Source organism: Papilio xuthus, unplaced genomic scaffold (assembly GCF_000836235.2).
Source record: "Papilio xuthus unplaced genomic scaffold, Pxut_1.1 DF826949.1, whole genome shotgun sequence".
NCBI lineage: Eukaryota > Metazoa > Arthropoda > Insecta > Lepidoptera > Papilionidae > Papilio > Papilio xuthus.
This window is the reverse complement of record NW_013531700.1, coordinates 4,817,780-4,840,618: the sequence shown is the minus strand read 5'-3', so window position 1 is coordinate 4,840,618 and position 22,839 is coordinate 4,817,780. Positions and strand designations below refer to the sequence as shown.

The 22,839-nt window shown below is 34.5% G+C and overlaps 1 protein-coding gene across 2 annotated transcripts in view; it reads right to left on the bottom strand.

The window, feature by feature from the left end:
• brat (tripartite motif-containing protein brain tumor) overlaps window positions 1-22,839 on the bottom strand; it is a 128,394-nt gene that overhangs the window by 89,224 nt on the left and 16,331 nt on the right. The gene's annotated exons all lie outside the window — the stretch shown is intronic.

The window sequence follows — 22,839 nt, the reverse complement described above, 5'->3', positions numbered from 1 at the left end:
ATAGGTTGAAAGTTCTAACAGAATTTTTTAATAAATCAGCTAGCTTTACAGCCGTGGGTTTCCATTGCCGAAACACCTGTATAAAACATATTGTCATATCTTTTTAATCAAACAGAATGTTCTCAGATGACAATATCTTTATATGTCAATGTTTCCGTAGCAAAAACTTATACTTACATAGTAAAATTTCAATAACATCACTAGAGTAACTTAGAATTTTTAAAATTTTCAATCATAAAACATTATTAAGATGAGAGATTAAACGATAATATTTTAAGTTGTAAGGGTACGGAAGCTTTTATGTTGCAAGATTACATAAGGCAATAGGGACCTTATCTTTGGAGACCTAAACAAACACGCGGTTAAGTACCCCACACGCACGTCAACTTGATGCGGTCATGTATCTACGTAAGTTACATCTAAGTATAACGATTTCCTGTACGCTCTTAACTTTAAATAACTTAGTACATTAACATGTAACGTTTTAAAGTTGTAATAATACGTGATTTAATTCGTTGGAAAACTACAACTAGAATCTTACTAATATTATAAATGGGAATGTTTAGTTGTATGCATGTTTGTTTGAAGATATCTCCAAATCAGCTTCAAGGATCTCATTAAAACTTGGAATAGACTCTACCTCTAGTCTGAAAGAACACATATGCTACTTACTAAGTTTTTTTTAATCTGCGCGGATAGACGCGTGCGACAGCTAGTTTATTATATTTATGAAGTTGTTACTATTTTAAAAATAGCTTAATTCGTTCGTAACGGTCATTTAAAATATTATCAGGAGATAATTAACATCTTTGGACTAATATAAATAATTGCGTTAGTTCCTAACTCACTCGTCAAACACAATAGTTCAACCAAGTGGATAACATTGTCCACCTGACGTCAAAGGGGATTTACCGTCGAACAAAATTAACCCAAAGTTGTCGCGCATCGAGATTTATATGGAAAGGAAACGAGATATTTTTGTGCGCGCAGTTTAATTTCGCTTTACGACATGTTTGAGGCCGCAGGGGGATTTAAGACGCATTCGCCGGAGCGTAGTCGCCCGTTCGTTCAACGACGATAAATCTTCGTTTATATGCAATATTTAAGTGCGACGTTTCTATATTGTTAACATTGACTCGGTGTTAATAACCTTAACATACTCTGGTGCGAATAACATCGGAGATTCACGGTCGGGAACGTTGAAAAGACTTTGTATTTGCGTAGCGATGTTAAAAGTTACAACGCTTACAAGATAGATGTAACTCTTTTCGTTAAAATCTCACGATAAAGTTAAGAATGAATAGCTAGTAATAAAAGAAACATTATAATACAAAAATAGCTTGTAATATATAGAATTTAGCTATCTTACTAATTAATAAAACTTATAAATTCGCAAGTTTAGATGGAGGATGTTTGGTAGACGGTATCTCCAGAACGACTCAATGGACAAGACAAGACTCAAACATTAATTAAATTTAGCACAGATGTACAGCATAGTCTGGAAGAACACATAGGCTATTAAGTCTTTATTATGGTCGTTTTCCACAGGAAAACCAACCAAGCATATGTTAAACCACTCCTCATCTTGATTCGGTGGCTAAATAGTAACTAAACAAGACATTTTTATGATGATTAATATCTGAAATTCTAGACTTTCTAACTGTTAACTTTATCAGTTACAATCAAGTCTTAATATACTGGTTTTTATCATTTATCTTAATTAGGTTTACAGGATGTTATAAAGGAGTACTACCGTTGGTACAGTCGTCTTAGGTAGCGTTGCCAGGCGTCCGGATAAAGCCGGACATAAGCAGGCATTTTGATTGCGTGTCCAGCCAAAATAAACGGTGTCTGAGTTGTCCGGCTTTTGCTCTTTACATATCGCAAACTAGTGTTGTAATTATTAAGACAAAATCCTCAATAATGTAGGGTGTTCGTGATTTCGTTCAAAATGTCCGGCCAAACTGGCCTGTTTGTCCGACTATTAGATTTGGCATGGCATCCCTAGTCTGAGGAAATGTAACTTGGGGTGAATGATTTTATCTTTTTTTTAAAATTATATAGGATTTTAAATTTAACTTTTATGTATGTAGCATACTGAGAATCAAACAGTTGTCTGTTATACTGAGAATCATCGGAGCGCACTATCAACGTACCAAGAACAGTGTGATTTACACAAACATTTCTACAGAACGCATTGAATATGGCTGTAATCACGTGATCTGCGCAGGAATAAAAAATCGGTGATTGTAATACTTTTGGTCACTCGATTCATCGTTTTTGTTTGTTTTTTATTTATCATTTTTCAATTTTACTTCTTACTAATAATCGTATAAATGTAAGACATAGTCTGTAAGACCACATTAGCTATTACTTTTATAATTCCGCGCGGAAGAGTCACGGGCGACAGCTAGTCATATTCCAGAATTAAATTCTTGTTTATCACTTACGACCTCAGGAGGCTTTTACCTATTCCTATTTTGTTATAGGTTGTGAATTTTTTAGTTAAAATACTGAAGTCCGTGTACATAATGCCCTTAGGTCATATCCAAACTAACACTTAAGTATTTAATAAAAACTTATTCCCAGTTATCTTTGAAATAAACTTGTGAATTGCTTTTGAAGTCGATAGGCGGTGCAATCTCCTCTTGATGCGAAGATGGCGCGATGCCAACACCATTTGAAAGGCTTAATTAGCACTGGGAGACTTTAATCAAGTGGCTTCAATTGCTCCGAAAAATTAGGAAAGATTGTTATAAGGATATAACACTTAAGCCATGTAATAATCCATGCTATTAAGTACATCTTAACATTTAGCATCGTATCATCATCATCAGTTCACTATACGTACACGCTAAGGGGCGGCTCGGAGTCTACCTTAAGTTAGAGGTGACTAGGCTATAGTCTGACCCAGTGCAGGTTGACTTTACATGTTTAAATTTCTTCGCAGATATGTGTAGATTGCATCAAGAGGTTCCATCACCGTAAGTACGTAGGATATATGTAAATGAGGAAATCCAAAAACATATTGGTACTAGGGTATTACTAGGTGGTACTACGTGGTATTAGGGTAAGCTCCGAGCCCCTTAATGGGGACGTATACGTTAATTGGGGGATTCGAACCTACAGATTACAAGTCAAGTTCTTAAGCGATTTTGTTAAGATTCTAACATCTATAATAAAGTCAATATTATTTAATTTTTATTGCTTAATAATAGTTGTGTTATGTTAGTCGATGCCACTATTCTACATGACGAGAATCCCGTGAAAGCTGAAAAGGAAAAAGTGTTAAAATACCTAGATTTGGCTCACTAGGTTACCGCCATGTGGCGTATGAAATCGACTACCATTATTCCGATAGTCGTATCAGTAAATGGACTGATAGCGAAGAGCTTCGACCAACATCTCAAGAAGCTCTCGCACAGTTGGATTAAGGACCCGATACAAAAGGCAGTTATCCTAGAAACCGCGCGCATCGTGAGAAGGTTCCTGTCTGCAGCCCTGACCACTGGTTATTTGAGTCATGGGATTCCGCAGCCGGTGGTGTTCTATTTTTAATATAATATGTTTTCTATATATTTTTTTTGGATTTGAAGAAAAACTTAAAAAAAAGTAGTTTGTTTCAAGACATCTGTCGTGGCCAATTATTACTCACTAGCTCCTAGTATATTTTTTTACAAAAATATACAATTATTATTGAATGGTGTAACAGACAACATAAAAAAAAGTAAAATTACTATGCGCGACAAGGATTTCCGTTTAAAATAAAGTTAAAAAACAACTCAACAAATTCGGACATTTGCATAAACATAAAGCAGGATGAATCAATGTACCGGACATGGTCATCGTATATGACGCAATTACGTGCCTTCCTCGAAAATTGTGCTGGAAACGAATACTGGAAAAATTTTGTTTTAACTCACACTTAGAGACAATTAATAATAACTAAGGGAGTCCCCATGTGTAGATTTATCACTAAGCTAGTAGTTTTAAATCTATGCCAAATTTCAGAAAAACTGTTCACGAAATACAAACATCCATCGATCCAAACATTCGCATTTATAATACCAATAAGACTAGCGGTCGCCCTTGAATTCGTCAGCGCATAAAAAATAGCCAATAATATGTGTCTATCTACTACCTTCCTGTAAAATCCGTCCAGCCGGAGACTGATTTACAGACAGGCAATGCTGTATCTGGTGTACGAAATATGATTTTTTTCTATACAAATAGACGACGGGCCGCGTCCGCGTAATAATACCATTAACACTCATCCTGATGAAGGGGCCCCGATGGGCTCGAAACTAGTCGGTGCCGCCACCGGACGAATATACCACAGAGTTTAGCCGTTTTTATATCAATTTATAATTATATATATATATAATAGACATTCCAATTTAATTAATATTTATCTACACTGTTTAAGTGAACATCAAAGATAGTTATGTTATGAAAATTATTCTAGTAAGTACAAATAAACAGCAAATAATTGGAGGTTTATTTAAATTCGATCTTAGATTGGTTTGTATCTGTGAAAAGAGGCAGCGAAGTCGCGTGGTTTCGCCAACACTTTAATAATAAATTGGAAAACGTCTCCTTTTAAAATGATTACGATTTAACGAAGCGCGGTTTACAGGGCTGCCACAACTAGGCTTGAGTAAATAAATATATAATTAACCACAAATAATCAATGAAATATTTCTATATAATTGTTTATATCTATACCTAATTAAACTTTAGTTCAGATACTTTACTTTTTTATATTAAATTATAAAAGCAGAAGTTTTTTTGATACTTTAAATACTCAAAAATAAACGTTTTATAAAAAAAAGCAAAAATATAATTTTAGTGTGACAACCCTAAGTCGCTTAGAAATTAAGATGGTTACACACAAACGTCGCACCACAATTTACGTTTTATCTTGCGCATTATTAAGATATTAAAACACTTTAAGTGAACTGTTAATGCTCATTTAGATAAGTTAGACATTAGCTTCTAATACTCGAATTAAGCCTAATTCAATTTATTACTTATTAAATATTCTATCCTAAATCGTAGAGCATTACCTCTATCTTTTTATACTTGTATGCAAAATTGAACTTTACAGTGGAAGAAATTAATTTCCTACCCGTCTTTAAAATGTTATTTGTAGCCAAAAATGTAATATTCATTTTAAAATCGCAATAAATTGTTAAAGAATAAAATTCGACACTATCGGTGTATCGGTGCAACACTAGCGTTATTAAAATTTTAACGTTTATGTCCCTTCACTAATCTGACCTTGACTTGGTAACGAAAACGCGCCAATCATGCCAAAGGATTCTAACTGTGTCTAGAAATACATAATGCAAATACTGTTGTTATAAACACAGTTTTCTGTAACGAAGTTTAATATTTAGAAAAGTATATTTTGGTTACTTTATCGTCGTCAAAGCATTAATCTTATGACATCACAAAATTAAAAACATAAAGGTAACGCCACTCTTGATTAATAATCCGAAAAGGTTTATAGACCCGTTGGTTTAAAAAAAGTCGACACGTCGCATCATCCGAGACCCAAATCAGGGTCTATTCATCGCGACAATGGGATTTTGAAGCGAGAAGATTTTGTCGCGTGATCTTTATTCCCATATCATAAAGTTGACATTAGTTATGTAATTTTTCGCTATAGCCTTTCGATTTTCAACGTTTTCACATCGCAGTGAAGTGTATTTTAGTGTGTTCGGTATCGAATGGAATTTCAATATGGCGTCGAAGAAAGGATGCGTTGGGGTATAAAAAAGTACGGTTCGATGCGCGCGGGCGGTCGCAACATGTATGACCAACTAATGTGACTATAAGCAACGTGTTCACGTTATCATAATTTGACAATGTTTACTTTATGCCTGTCAAGTACATCTCTATTTGAAAATTAAACTAGAACATTTTTGAGAGTATTAGCTCGGGAATGACACTCTTGTCACTGAACTGTCAGACGTTTAAGTTTCAATTTTTCAGCCACTTTAGTAAAATCTTTTATTCCGTAGAAAGTCCCCAACAAGAAGCTAAATTAGGTACTAGCTATCACCCGCGACTCCGTCCGCTCGGAATTAAAAATAACCATAATTAGTAGCCTATGTGTTTGATCAGGCTATGTTCTACATGTATGCCAAATTTCAGCGAGTTACATGCAATCGTTTTTGTGATACCTTCAAACATGCAAACATCCATCCATACAATTCGCATTTATAAGGCCTTCCATTACTTGTTTACTTAAATCTTGACTACTCAAATATAATTACTTCGCGCCTATGGATATTTTCACGATATTTTCCTTCAACGTAAGAACTTAAAAAATAAAAAAAAAACAACTTTAACTTAAAAAACATGTGAGTGCTGAGGTAAATATGTATTTAATAGAAAAGGATGCAACTCTCGACATTTCTAAGCATTCGTTTGATGTACCGCGCAACTGATAATTGTCTGATAGAGTAATCAGTACAAGTAATGAACGTTTCAATATAAAGTGACGTAGATAAGATTAGGAATAAATTTATACTAATATTATAAAGCAAAAGCGTCAATAGCATAATGGTTAACGGTACGGATTTCCAATCACGTGGTCGAGAGTTCGAATCCAACCATTCGACTATTGTCGTAAACCATATCCTATCACGCGACTAGAGCAAGAGTCTTGTCTGTATGTTTTCATTGAAGAAGTTCCGAAGTTACTGAACATCCTCGGGTGACATAGACTATTCATTTCATTTTTTTTTTCATTCCGCGCGGATGAACTAACAGGCAACAGTTGTATGACTATAAATTTAACATTGGTCAGGTCAAGGATATCCAAAATGTTCGTGTTTCTGATCTCACTGTTAATATTTAATTAGGTATACTACAAATTATTTAATCATTTTATTTACAACAAAAAAATATATTGATGACCCATTTATTTTCATTATTTTTCATATTTGTTCATAAATATTTTGACGTACCAAAATTCGAAAACGTAACACGAAAATCACGTAACAACGTAACAAGTTTGAAAACACAATTTCACCGAACTTGAGTAATTAAAAATATAAAGCTTATATTAAACAAGTTAAACGATACTTTATACGCTTTAGATCTTCACCCACCTACACACTAAAATCAAACGAATTACAACTCTAATAAAGCTTATAATAAAGTTCAAAATCGCACGCACTGAAGATTACACGTCTTTCAAGTGTATCAAGAGTCAACCTGTCAAAGGATTTAATATCATATCACGTAAGATTAAGGTCATATATTGCGTGCAGACGATAGCTAATCATAGGTGCTGCCAATAGCAGAACATGAGACGGTATTGAAGTCTGAGATGGTATACTTCAGACGGCTGCCGTTATATTAATTGGAACACGACGCTTTGACACAATAAAAGAGACGTCTTGTCTACCATTAATATACCAATGAGTCATGTGTAGAATTAAAAGAAATTGCTAAAGACATTATCAATGTCCATTCTGAATCTTACTAAAATTATAGTGCGCTATCGTTACAAAGTCAAGTGTCATATTGATTAGTGAGGGGACATAAACATCGACACTTTAGTAAGACTAGTGTTGTGCCAATACACCGGCACCGTGTCGAGTTTTCTTCCTAACGATACATACGAAAGTTTAGATGGATGGATGGATGTTTGATAGAAGGTATGTCTAGAACTTCTGGAGGGGTTAGACAAAATGCAGTCACTCCGAAGCAATTCCATAATGAACTTCAAAAATGTGTACTGACAATAACTATCGATAAGTCATGTGATGTCGATCAGTTTCATACAGTTTTGAAGTTCGTTATAGAATCGCTTCGAAGCGAATACACTTTGTCTAAAACCAGGAGGGTTTTGTTGAAATTTGACATAGAACGTAGCCTGATAGAACATATGCTACTCGCGGGCGACAGCTATTATTACATATCTCTCGTTCTTTTTGAGAAACAAGTATAACAACATGTTTAAAAGTGGAAACTCATAAAAGTAAATCTTCACATATGTTTTATCTAGATTTATTCTACTGAAGAATATATAAGGAAGCGATTCCCTTAGGAATGTAAACTTTGTAAGCAAACGCAATCAGTTTCCAAACAGAAGGAAGTTTACGAATAAATAATTTGGTTAATGTAAATTAAGAACTTTCAACAAGAGAACTACGGATTTAAATATGAAGTCGGGTCTATGAATATTAATCTTTCCCTTTTTACATAATTTCATATAATTACTAGAAACTACTAGTACTAGATTTCGCCCGCAACTCCGTCTGCGCGAAATAAAAAAAAAAAAGTACCCTATGTGTTCTTCCAGACTATGCTCTACATCTATGCCAAATTTTAGTCAGATCTATTCAACAGTTCTGGAGGTACCTTCAAACAAACATCCATCTATCTAAACTTTCGCATTTATAATATTAGTAAGATTTTATCTCAGAAATCAATAGTAAGTATTCAATGCGATGTTAGATTTCACTCGTCTTTTCTCTCTCACAAGTAAAATAAATAAGAAAAAAATAAAGTTTTCATATCATCTTAAGATTTAGCTCTTAAATATTTTCGCAGGAGAATAATCTAGCAGCAATTAAAGAACGGATATTACTGCAGATAATCCGGGATGAATCTCGCCGAATATATTTTTCAAGCAATACTTATTAGCCGCGGTTATATTTCATCGCTTAGCTTTTGAAGACGATATTGAGGTTTTAAGATTTATTCAGACTACCTATCGCCCGCGACTGTCCGCGCGGAATTAAATAATAATTAGTAGCCTATGTGTTCTTCCAGACTATGTTCTATATATATGCCTATTTTCAGCGAGATCCGTACAGCTGTTTTGGAGATACCTTCAAACAAACATCCATCCATCTAATCATTCGCATTTAAAATAAAATGTATAAGAATATTATTGAATAAAAATGTACCTTGGATTTTGTGCTACCATTTAATTCCTAAGTAAGTTTAAACATGGCTTACCTGAAAAGAAACAAAAAAATGTTTTGAAATACAATTTAATATTAATTATAAAATAAATTTTCTTTTCATTAATCTGAGTATACGTAAAAGTAAGAGGTGACCCTCATAACCTTCTAGAATCGCTCCGTCCATTATCACTACATTGTTTTCCCCAACAACATGGGCTAAAGATTAACAAGTAACAATTTAAGGCCTAAACACACATGCGACGGACCGCACGGCAACGGCCGTCTAAGCCGAGGTTAATCCCAGTTTATGCTGGGACCACACCGCGTTATATTTGATGTTGCTGTAAGAAAATTCACCCAAAGTTTTCATGAGAATAAAGTCGACGGCGGCCATCTTGGATTGTATACCGTCATGTGGTATCGTTGTTTTTACAGTGTTTACTAGCTGTCGCCCGCGAAATTGTCCGCGTAGAATTTAAAACAAAACTTAATCAGTAGTCTATGTGTTCTACCAGAATATGTTCTACATCTATGACAAATTTCAGCGAGCTCCAAGCGGCCGTTCTGGATATACGTTTTAACAAAAATTCATCCATTCAAACATTCGCATTTATAACATACTAGTTGTCAACCTCGACTGTTTCTGCGTGGAATTAAAAATAAAACTTAATTAGTAGTCTATTTCAGCGAGCTTCAAGCGGCCGTTCTGGAGATACCTAACAAACATCCATCCAAACATTCGCATTTATATTAGTATGATAAGAAGTAACATTATTTTTTTCAGGTTATACTAAACATTATTAACACAAAGTATTCGTTAACTATGATTGAATAGGCATTTATTATCATTAGACCAAGCTAAAGTTGATAAAATGATTTTATCATTGCCGTAGTAACATTATAAAAATACCTATGAAATCTCTATATCGCTTGAAGAAATTTTGAGATAATCTTACATGTAGCACCATTATTTCATATTAAATGTACAAGGCAACATATAATTAAGCTTGATATCTTATGAAACCAAGTTTCACATCAGCCATTAAGTAAGTACACGCAACGAAGCAACAAATTAATAATTATTTAGCAAAGTGATTAATTACTACGTGTTATTCAAGTAACATCACGAAAGCCTTCCAGAGAACAAACGCTGTTCAAATGGTTAAAACAATGTCAAGTATTACGCGTGTTATATCAAACTTAATGTTTGGGAAACTACTCGAGTATAACAACTTAGTACTTTGGTGTTATGACGTCACATTTTAGTTTTATATGATAGTCTAAAAATCAATTCTTGTCATAAACAAATAGAGCCATTCTTCATCGTCTGACTATAGGTATTTACTGAGGGGCTCGCCTACTCTAAGTTAGGTGTGACTAGGACCAGTGGGCGTCGCGGTGGTAAGTTAACACGATCCCGTGGCGTCCCACATTATGGCTATGAGGGAACAGAGAGGTTTTAGTGGGTATGCTCCCATTCGGGGAGAGAATCCCACAAACCTACCGTGCCTTCTCCGAGGCACGGAGTATGCCTAAAGCATTCCCCTCTGAAACAAAAAGGTGTGACTAGGTCAACCATGCTTGCCCGTGCGGGTTGACTTCACATGTCTTTGAATTTCTTCGCCGGTTTTTTCGAGCCATTCTTAGTTCGATGAAAAGTTTTAGTACAAATATTATGATTTAACGAAGGAATGCTAATATTTTATAATTATATTTAAATTCGTGTTTCAGTTTACGATAATATGAAAAGGAAACATCAATCCCAAGACATATTCAATTAACTTTAAAAGCAATGGCAAATGTCTTTACAAACATTTACTTTGTCTTTTTTCCCTTCGTATTAAATTCAGCCATATATTTCTCTTCATTCAGTATACAAATATTAACAATTATAACTTTTAAAAATATAATTAAACTTCCCCTGGATATCCGTCTCTTACAAGACAGTCATCAAAAACAAAAGCAAGGATGAGCTGTAACATTTGAACGTCATATCGATACCGGTTTGTCGAATTCGAGGCTTAATTTTACCATAACAAAGCGGAGGGTCGGGCAGGCTTCCATTGTTTGAAGCCAGACGTTATTTAAATATTCCGTCGGGACTGTCGTCGTCTGCGACCTCTTTTTTTACTTTAATTTTTTCTCATTTTGTACGAAATCTGACTCGGTCCTTGACGTGCATTGAAACATTAAGATGGGAACAGATTTTCAAAGTTTATCAAGACTTTTTCCTTGCTTAATCGCTTAAATATTGAAATTATAAAAATACTTATACGTACAAATATTATAAATACGAATGTTTGGATGGATGTTTGTGTGAAGGTATCTCGAGAACGATTGTATAGATCTCGTTGAAATTTAACATAGATGTAGAGCATAATCTGGAAGAACACATAGGTTACTAATTAACTTATTTTTAAATACCACACAGACGATGTCGCAGGCGACAGCTAGTTAGAAAAGTAATAAATTCTTACATATATGTATTTCTTGACAAACAATAAGATGAAGGTTACAAAAGCGATAATAGTTATAAAAGTTATGTTTATCTTTAAAAGCAATAATATTTGACTTAACTAATAGAACAAGCGCCGTGTTACTAATGAGAAATGAACACATTTAGTAGTAACGTAATATGTTTAAGTACGTCTAATGCCTTAACGACTTTGATACGAATTCACATGACGTCACTCAAACAAACTCTATAATTTAACTATGCGTAATATTATATTTGACGATATTTTATCATGAACTACAAGAATCAGTCATATCACTGAGAAATGTTTTTTACCGGAAATTATGACATCATTTAATATATAATAAATAAACGAAAGTTTGGATGTATGGATAGATGTTTATTAAAAAGTATCTCCAAAACAATTCCACCAATCTAGATAAACTTTAGCATTGTATTACGAAGTTTACCTTTTAAATCCGCGCGGAGGGAGTCGCGGGGAAAAAATAGTTAATATTAAAAATAGATACACGATAATGTTAATCGCAACGGTTGCTGAATCAAAATAAACATTACGAAAACGATGTATAGATAAGATATCAAGTCATGTTTTCTTATTGATACTGAAGAATTATTAAGAATCTACATATTACTAGCTGTCGCCCGCGACTCCGTCCGCGCGGGATTAAAAATAGATGTTGGCCGATTCTCAGACCTACTCAATGTGCTCACAAAATTTCATGAGAATCGGTCAAGCCGTTTTGGAGGAGTATGATAAGATTAAGAAAGTACATAACGCGTACATTCCCATAGTCATGGCTCATAGACAATTCAACAATAATATTTAATTAAATTATTGATTTCTATTCAGAGATAATATCTTGATTAGTGAATTACATAATTATAACACAGTGGTAGAGCCCGCTTTAACATCTTCGCACGACTTGGTCCGGCTCGACCGGTGAAATACCACGACCACACAGAAGTCAGGCGTGAAGTGGAAGCAATTCCGGGTTTTGTCTGATGAGTGTGCGTCCCGGAGGCCTAATTTAGTCCTCTTTCATGCATGGAATGGGAAAATATTTTCTTTCTGTGCATCCTCTCCTCCGTCGATTAAAGGTAGGCAACGCATATGCAATTGCGTATGTCTATGGGCAACGGTCACTTCGCTATTTCAGTGATTTCAGGTGGTCTTTTGCCATCTTATGATTTATAAAAAAAAAATAACACGTAGTATGTTGCGTACATGAAACAGCAATATCGATACTGGTCAGCACAACACTAATAAAGTCGTTGGCCGAGTCATACCATTGTTCCGCAATATTTGTACTTGGACAAAGAAGTTTTGACACGTGCTATATTTCGAGGAATTGCGCGTTTCACATGTTTACGTTTTTTAGTTTTTATTAAAATATATTTAGACGCTATATACCTATGACTATGTGGTTAAGAATCCTTTGTTATGTACTAAGAAATAACGGTTCTTAGTGAATTTATGTTATAAACATACAAGATATTTTTCCTTAATTTGTTATTCACCTCAAATTGTAATATATTTGCGGTTAAAACAAAATAAACTTAATACAATATAATTGTCTTTGCAGATGTGCGTATGGACTCATATCATCTTGACATTTGCCTTAATTTTTTTAAATGACGGGGACCAAGGCAGTGAAAATTTATGCCAAAAATTTGGGAACTCATCTTATTAATATTATAAATGCGAATGTTCACATGAAGATGGATGGATGTTTGTTTGAAGTTATCCAGAACTTCTGAACGGATCTCGATGAAATTTGGCATACATATAGAACAGTCTGGAAGAATATAGGCTACTGATTAAGTTTTTTTTTTTAATTTTTAAAAACGGAATCGCTGGCGACCACTATTTGTTTTATAATTGTGACTTACAATAACGGTTAGAAAATTAATTTATTCGAAGTTCGAAATTTAAAATGAAAATCAATTTTTAAAAAGAAAAATGAGACGTAAATAATAATTTTACTTATAAAAACAAAAGCTAACCCCATGTCAACGGTGAAGACCCGAGAGACGTAACAAGCATTTCGTGTTGTGATTTAAATCCTTTCTTGTAGAATTTATAAGGGTTGAATTGGTGCTGTTAATCCCCACGGACTACTTTATATCAAATTATATCGTATAGGCGACGTAAATTAAGATATTTAATGAAACTGGAGATTGAAGACCCATTTCATGCTAATTAAGGCCGCTATTTTGATGAGATATAACTTTATAAATTCTTATATGTGAATATAGTAAAAAAAATTAGGTAATTATTTTAGTACAAGTATTTGAAATGTAAACTAGCAATATTATGTTCAATCTCACTTCTTACATGTTTGAAGGTATCTCCAAAACGTTTGAACCGATACAGCTGAAATTTGGTATAGATGTAGAATATAGCCTGAAAGAACATAGGCTACTAATTAAGTTTTTTTTTAATCCGCGCGGTCGGAGTCGCGGGAGACAATTAGTTGTTAAAATAGAAATACTTTTTATATTAGAAAATATGTTTTAGACATTATTAGTTAGAATCATTTGTCGCGAATAGCGCGCTTTCGTTACAAAGTCAAGTGTCAGAATGATTAGTGAGGGGACATAAACATCGACATTTTAGTAAGGCTAGTGTTGCGCCGATATACTGGCACAGTGTCGGATTTTATTCCTAACAACAGTAAGTAACTTCCGAGATATTCATAAAATACATTGAACCTGTTAAATTTGTAACACAATGACAAGTAAAGCCGACAATATATCTTAAAGCAAAAGATACAAAAGAAACATCGACGCCAAGGAACGGAAGAAGTAATAAAATATGAAGGCAGAGTAAAGCGGGCTTGTGTCTCCGTGAATTTATTTTAACTAACTGAAATAGCCCCGCAATTTCCGTCGAGGGTTAAGGGCTTGTTTGTATAAACAAGCCATGATTATATTTAGTGCTACGATACAAAGTAACGCTTGCTTTTTGAATCACGAAAATTCTACTGAATGACTTTAAATGATAAAAGAAATTTCTGTTATGTCTTTTCAATAAAAGACATTGAGCTAAGCAAATAGAATTAAATTTCTTTTAATTTCTTTCTCTAACATTTACTTAGAGTGTCGGTGGCTCAGGGGTCAAGCACTTGACTTGCAATCTGCAGGTCCTGGGTTCGAATCACGCCATGTACCAATGTGTTTTTCGATTTACGATTTACATATGTACATTTATCCGACGTTCTTACGGTGAAAGAAAACATCGTGATGCTGCACATATCTGAGAAGATATTCAAAGATATGTGTGAAGTCAACCAATCCGCACTTGGCCAGCGTGGTTGACTATGGCCTAATCACCCTTAACTTAGGGTAGGCTCCGAGCCCCTCGGTGGGGACGTATAGTGAGCTGATGATGAATATTTACTTTCCTGTTTCTACAACTAGTCTAGAAATATTGTATTGAATTGAATATTTGATTTTGCCATTTTAAGTTCCAAATAGTTTCAAATTCCAAAACACAGTAATTGGATTCCATAGATTTACACTTAACAAAGTAACTTTGGCCACTACTAACACGATAAACAATCTTGATAGTAATAACTTAAATAAAGATAAAAATCTAGCCTACCATGGACTAATTCCTCCATGTTTACAGATCCATTATACTACGATATTACAAAAAAAAAATCCAAAGCTCCAGGGACGTTCTCGGAGGTAGAGCGGAGTTAATGCCACGTCACGCGTTCCGGCATCTCCCGGTTACCTGCAGATGGTGGAATAAAAAACAAAGGTTGCATCTCGATTCAACGGAATACTTCTAGTGACGTTCTAATGAACATTTACTCCCGTTAAAATTGTCAAAAATATATTTAAAATAAAATATTTGACGCAAGTATGTTTAAAATGATTACGATTTTATCAAATTTCCAATAGATAAAAGAGTATCTAAAAATTTGCAGCATCTATTCCGTAATTTGCGTAATTATAGCGCATTTGATGTATCATTACCTTACTTTTATGATTAAAGACACTAAAGACTCCGTTCCAAACGTATTTAATTCCAATATCGATAAAAATCTTGACAATATCGATATGCGTGTACGATAGTGGTACATCACTAGTCAGATGCAGCAGTAAACGAAAAAAAATATCTTGTTCAAACGCGACCGTCTTATGTTAAAACGATTCAGTAGTAAACCTTAATAATATTATAAATGTGAATGTTTAGATGGATGGATGTTTGAACGTATCTCCAAAACGGATCTTGATGAAATTTGGCAAACATATAGAACATAATCCGGAAGAACACATAGACTAATTATGTTTTTTTAATGCGCGAACAGCGACGCAGGCGACTGTTAGTTAAGAAGTTACTATCAAGATGTCTCTATTGTTACTATTTCCGATACGACCATCTGTCGATAGTGAATCATTTGTAACTCGGAAGTCGTAGTCACATTCTTGTGACGTCATTACGCTAATTAGATAGGCAGCAAACAAAGTCACGTTCGTATCTATTTGTCATGATAGCTTAGAGTAAGGTCAGGTTGAAGCCAGGTAACAAATTGTTTTGCCGCAATTAGATACTGTCCTTACAAGAACGTTTCTCTTTCGATTTTTTATAGTTCTACTAGCGGACCCGACAGACGTTGTCCTGTCTACACGTCTTTGTGTGTTCACGTCTGTGTGTATGTTTCAAAATAGTGAATCTAAACCATTTCCAGATCCCCTTGAACACACACAAAAAATTTCATCAAAATCGGTCCAGAGAGAAGAGGTCGTTTGAGAGAAGTTCAGTGACATACACACTCACAGAAGAATTATATATATAAAGATGTTCCTGTAATCTTACTATTATAAATGCGAATGTTTGAAATAAAGAAAAGTTTTTACTATTGGTAATAAAGATTAAACCAAAAAACAATAACATAAAAATTGCACATAACTGAGAAATTAAATTAATCTTAAGTTACCATTTATGTAATATAGTGATGCCCACACTAGGCAATGCCTGTATAGATGAAATTTTTGAGGTTCAGGCTAAGCGCTCTGCGCTCGGCCACCTCAAGCCCGGTGAAGATGTAAATGCCTCTTCAAGGCATACAGTGACTACTCAGTATAAAAAAGCCTGTATCGTGGGCACCGATATTCAGATACGTATACAATATTCGGCAATAGAGCGTCGGTGGCTCAGGGGTCAAGCACTTGACTTGCAATCTGCAGGTCCTGGGTGAAAAACACAATGATACATGGCGGAATTCGATCCCTCGACATTTTAACATTTAACAATTATCAGTTACTCCGGTATGCATCGTTTGGGTGGATGTTTGTTAGAAGGTATCTCCAGAGCGGCTGAACGGATCTCGATGAAATTTGGCATACATCTAGAACATAATCCGGAAGAACACATAGGCGCCTTATTATTTTTTTTCTCTCATTTAATTCAATAACATAATGCATTTTACGAAATATTGCGATCCACAATTGTTGAATAACGAATCTATTTCATCTGCTATCGTCAAAATCTTCGTAGTTCGGTAGTGAATAATTTTGGTTTACTCTCGCAATGCCTAAATCAACAACAAAGGTTGCCTATCCAAGGCTTAGATAAAGATAGATTTCTAGCAATATTATCTAATAGATTTTCATCTAATAATTATTAATGTGATTATCTTGAATATTATCCAAGATAATTCTAAACATTTCATATCGATTCATATGTTTGTATTATATTTTATTGGAAACATATTGAGCTAAAATCTTACTAACATTACTAGCTGTCGCCCGCGACTCCGTCCGCGCGGGATTAAAAATAGATGTTGGCCGATTCTCAGACCTACTCAATATGCTCACAAAATTTCATGAGAATCGGTCAAGCCGTTTCAGAGGAGTATGGAAACGAAAATTGTGACACGAGGATTTTATATATAAAATAAATGCGAATGTTTAGATAGGTGGATGTTTGAAGGTATCTCTAAAACGACTAAATGGATCTCGATGATATTTGGCATATATTATAGAACTTAGGCTACTATTTATGTTTAATTAATACCGTGCGGACGGAGTCGCGGACGACAGCTAGTATTAATGTAACGTAACACATTTATATGTTATAGTCGAATCTGGATAAGCTAGAGTACAAAGGTTTTTCTCTATCACGAGTTTCTTGCTTATGGATGTTAATCTTTGGGACTGGACAATGATTCTCGTTAACCCCGGATCGACTGTAAAAGTTTTAAGGTCAGACTTCCGCAGTAGTATCTTAAGATATTTAAAAGTATTAACAATATATCAATATGAGAATTTAATATACTATCCAATTTTTACCGTAGAATTCCACTGCCGTAACAGACAACTACAATATGATGTAGATACGGCAGTGAACTTCTATGCTGACAAAATATTAAGTCAATAAAAATATAGTACACATTAAACAACTATGTTCTCTATGGTATAATAAGAAAAGCCGAACATTATCTCCTAGTAAAGTTATGTAAGGGCCCTCCAGTACTTAGTTACATCCCTTATAGTCCCCACCTGGGGGTAATTCAAATTTATCGCTATCGGTCAACCGTAGAAGTGTTTACGGCGAGTAGGGTAGTTTTTCCGACATATGATAGTATTCTTGTGGGAAATAGAATAATAAAGTAAGTTATATTAATGTTCTTTGTATATAATGTAATTTTGATATTTATAACGTAGTTTCTAAACAAAAGGAAACAATTTAGAAAAATGTAGAGAGAGCGCCGGCAGCTCAGGGGTCAAGCACTTGCAATCTGCAGGTCTTGGGTTCGAATCCCGCCATGTACCAATGTGTTTTTCGATTTACGATTTACATATGTATATTTATCCGATTTTCTTACAGTGAAGGAAAACATCGTGATGCAACCTGCACATATCCGAGAAATTCAAAGATATGTGTGAAGTCATCCAGCGCGCACTGGGCCAGCGTGGTTGACTATGACCTAGTCACCCCTAACTCCGAGCCCCTCGGTGGGGACATATAGTTAGCTGATGATGATGACATACGTAAATAATTTAATAATTCATAAGCTATGTTTATACAGCGGGGCATGGTTTAATTATATTACATAAAAATAGTTATTTACGTGACCTTGTACCAAAGAGACATGATGTATGCACAAAAAAGAATATTTCCCCTTCCTATGCGTCTTATCAAATGCACTTTCCCAAAGCGTCAATAGCCTAATGGTTAAGGGTACGGATTTCCGATCATGTGGTTGAGAGTTCGAATCCCACCATTCGACTACTGTTAACCATATTCTAGCACAAACCTAGAACTTAGTTGGAATAGTACAAGAAATAGTAGTTAATTAAGACAAAAAAACTGCTAATATTTTTAATAAAAAAAGATAATAACGGTAAGGGAACTAAGACTAAAATTAAGCATCTAGCCACTATGGGTTAATCCAGTTTATAAGCTTATTTTGTTGTACATACGAACGATTTTTGCAAAGCACACTTAATAACGAAACAATAAATATAGAGAACTTTGTAGGCTTGCTGTGAACACCTGCCGCACGAATAAATTGGGTAGCATCCTCGCTATTACGAAGTGGCAAATCCTTTACATCTCCCACATATCTGTCGTAATTAGTGGGATTGCATAAATCTATGAAGTAAATATAAAGCTTATTCTTAGAAAATTATATATAACATTCATGACTAACTAACGAGAAATTAACTAAGTAAAAACAAAACGAAACTGCTAACTATATTTAGGCAAACTAAGTGATCTTATGGATATTTTAACAGACCCTATATAGCATACAGGATATATAATTAGGATGTAACACACACACACACACACACACACACACACACACTCACACAGAGAGAGAAAATGAAAAGAATTAAAAAGTAACTAGCGGTTAAGTTCTCAATCGAAGACCTCCCAATCCGGTAACAATGAAGTAACAGCCTGAGCCGAGGCTCCTAAGGGAGCCTTCGAGTCTTGTTACTCTTAAACGAGGTTCAGGCTAAACGCCATCTGCCCTCGGCAACCTCAAGCCTGGTGAAGCTGTAAATGCCTCTTTAAAGCAAACAGTGACTAGTCAGTAACAAAAAAAAATATAAGTTCTCAAGATTAACAAAGAAAGAGACTTGGATTACTATAAATAAGATCATTCCATCTTTTAATAATTCTTCATCTAAAATAATACTTTTAATAAATGCTTTAAATTAAGTAATAATACTTATAATTTTAGTATTGTAGCCGTGAATATATCTATTATAATAGTTTCACGAGCACGTTCCTTCGTTATATCGTTGTAAAATTGCACAACGGCCTTTAATAATTGGTCAATTAAATTACTTGTGAATAAAATTGAGTTACGCAATACAACGTTCTATGTTAGCCGTTTTGTCAAGGTGAGACGGACAATTCAAATAAAGTTCAATTACACTATAGTGTTAATGTACGAAAACTGTAATTTGTTCTATAAAGTAAATACATTTTAACGACTATTTAATATTTAAACTAAACAAATATAATACTAGTCTGCACGGATTTATAATCCTAAATAAGCCTATGTGTCTTTATAGACTATGTTCTACATCTATGCCAAATTTCATGGAGATCCATTTAGCCGTTCTGGAGATACCTACTAACAAACATACATCCAAACATTCGCATTTATAATATTTGTAAGATAATTTGGGAGTCTGTATTGTATTATTTTCTATTCCCTTTTGCCTAAAAGTATAAAATTTGATGAAAAAAGTTAACGTTGGTTTTCACCACCAAGGGTAACAAGTGTACCGTGAGTGAAAATCCACGGTTATTTCCACAGATTACCCAAACATCTTCAAGCGTCAATAGCCTAATGGTTAAGGGTACGGATTTCTGATCACGAGGTCAGGGGTTCGAATCCCGCCATTCGAATATTGTCGTAAACCATATCCTAGCACAAGTCTAGAGCTTAGTTGGAATGGTAAAAGAAATATTAGTAAATTTACAAAAAAATCTGCTAATATCTTCATTAAAAAAAATTCTTTACTTTCTATTAGATTCAAGGTCTGTCTGTTTGTTACATGTATTAAATCCAAAATACTAAATATATGTGAATGGAAATTTTATAATATAATACATACATATTATATCGTGAATCGATTTTGTATATAACTTGTTAGCATCTTGTTCGTATCATTTTATGGTTTCGCTACCTGAGTCGTAGAGGTGACATCGGGGTGAGTCATATTAGTACCAGAAAGTGGATTGAACTTTGAATAATCCTTCCATCGTGTACGTTATATGTTAAACACTAGCTACCCTAATTGCTAGCTATTTCGCTAATTGAACTGGCAACACTTTGGCCGGCAACGCAATCGCGGTTCCTCTGGTATTGCTGATGTCCACGGGCGTCGTTGAACACCTCGATGTTCCCGCTGCTCGTTTGCCCCCTTTTGATATAAAAAAAATTGAGTTGTCAGGCAGAGGGATAGATTATCGAGAAGTGGGAGGTAGGTCTGTTGGACTTTAGACAAACAAGCTGTAGGACTGGAAGGTTTTGGATAGAAGTAAAGTAGTGATATTCAATATCTGGTTTTGCTTCAGCTAGATATCCTAAAATCTAGATACAGTTCTTTACATAGTAATTTATTATACAAATAATATATATTTGATCGCTTTTTTATCACATTAGTATCATACGTACACACTGAGAGGCTCGGAGCCTGCCCTAAGTTAGGATTGACTAGGCCATAGTCAACCACGCTGGCACAGTGAGGGTTCATCACACATATCTTTGAATTCACAGATATTTGCAGATTGCATCACTATGCATTCCTTCACCGTAAGAACGTCGAATAAATGACGCGTATAATTGTAGTTAATTGGTTGGCTTAGAAAGACATACATATGTGTGTAAAGAGACAGTATACCATTCAAACTTTTGCAATTAATATGAATTAAATCCATGCGACTTTACATTTCTAAGATATAGCACCGGATCTAGGAGTTAATATATTTAACTCTTGTTAACTTCTCAGTAAGCACAACGCAGTAGTCCAAGTGTTTTTCCACTTCAAAACAATACGTAATCTGCTTGAGAAAGTTGCTATAAAAATGTTTTTATACGTATGTTTTTGTGGTAATCAAAAATTGAAAATTTTCATGCGTCACTTGTTTTTTGGTTTTCTTGTTTTCTTTTTAATATGTTTCTCACGTGGCGACTAGTGAGTGTGCATGCGGGAGACCTAATGTGTAATGGAAAGGGGAAATATCTCTCTTTCTTTGTGTCCTCTCCTCTGTCAATTAAAGATAGGCAATCCATCTGGAAACGCACGTGTATGGGTCTGTCTGTCTGGTCAGTCACTTCGTTTTTTTTTGCGAATGCAACTGGCCGTATGCAACTCTTAAAAACTTTTTGCTTTTAAAAAAAATAGTTGATTCGGTATGCATCTCTGCAGTAATTGTTTTGACCTCGAACCGATAATTTAAAAGCGATCGATATGCGTGGCGTTTGTTACGAGTACAATAAATTAAAAAAAAAAACAACATTCAAAATTTGTTTTGCAAACGGCCAACTGCCGTGAGAACTTAAGGTGATTGACCCGGAAAAACAAAATACTGACCGCCATATAATTGCGTCTTAAAAAAACAATAAGAATGTTTTTTAATTCCAGACCAGCTGATGTCATCTGTATTTATGAATTCAAAAGAAAGGGTTTACCAAATCATACTTATAGACATTATTAGTTAAAATCCTTTGGCGCGAATTGCGCGTTTTCGTTACAAAGTGTCAGAATGATTAGTGCGGGGACATAAACGTCGACATTTTATTAAGGCTAGTGTTGCGCCAGTACACCGGCAAAATGTCGGATTTTCTTCTTAACAATACAATCATATAAATCTCTTACTGAAATCTTCTGTCTCAACGCAAAAACATATAAACTACCGAATCTAAATTGGCTCTGAAATTTTATTAAAAATAATAGAAAATCAACAATTTGATTAAATCTAAATTTTTCAAATTCAATTTAATAAGTTGTTTTCAAAGAACTTGTTATTTTAATGTCAGGTCAACGACTTTTGCTATAATTACGAATGTCCAATCTGTTGTAAATTCTTTATGGATCATGTTTAATTTGTCGGAATGTTTTTTGATGTCAGTTCTTACATTTAAAACACTAGCTGTCGCCCTCGATTTCATCCGTGCGGGATGAATAATAGACTTAATTAGTAGCCTATATGTTCCAGACTATGTTCTACTACATCTATGGCAAGTTACATCGAGATCCGTAAAGCCGTTCTGGTAATACCTTCAAAGAAACATCCATCCATGCATTTAAACATTCACATTTATAATATTAGTATGATAACAAGTTCATATCGTTCGATATTCAAAATCAGGTCTTTTGACCCTTAGAAATACTTACGTGGCAGCAAAAACTCAATCACAAAATCTGCCTTACCTGAAAAAACAAGAAAATTAT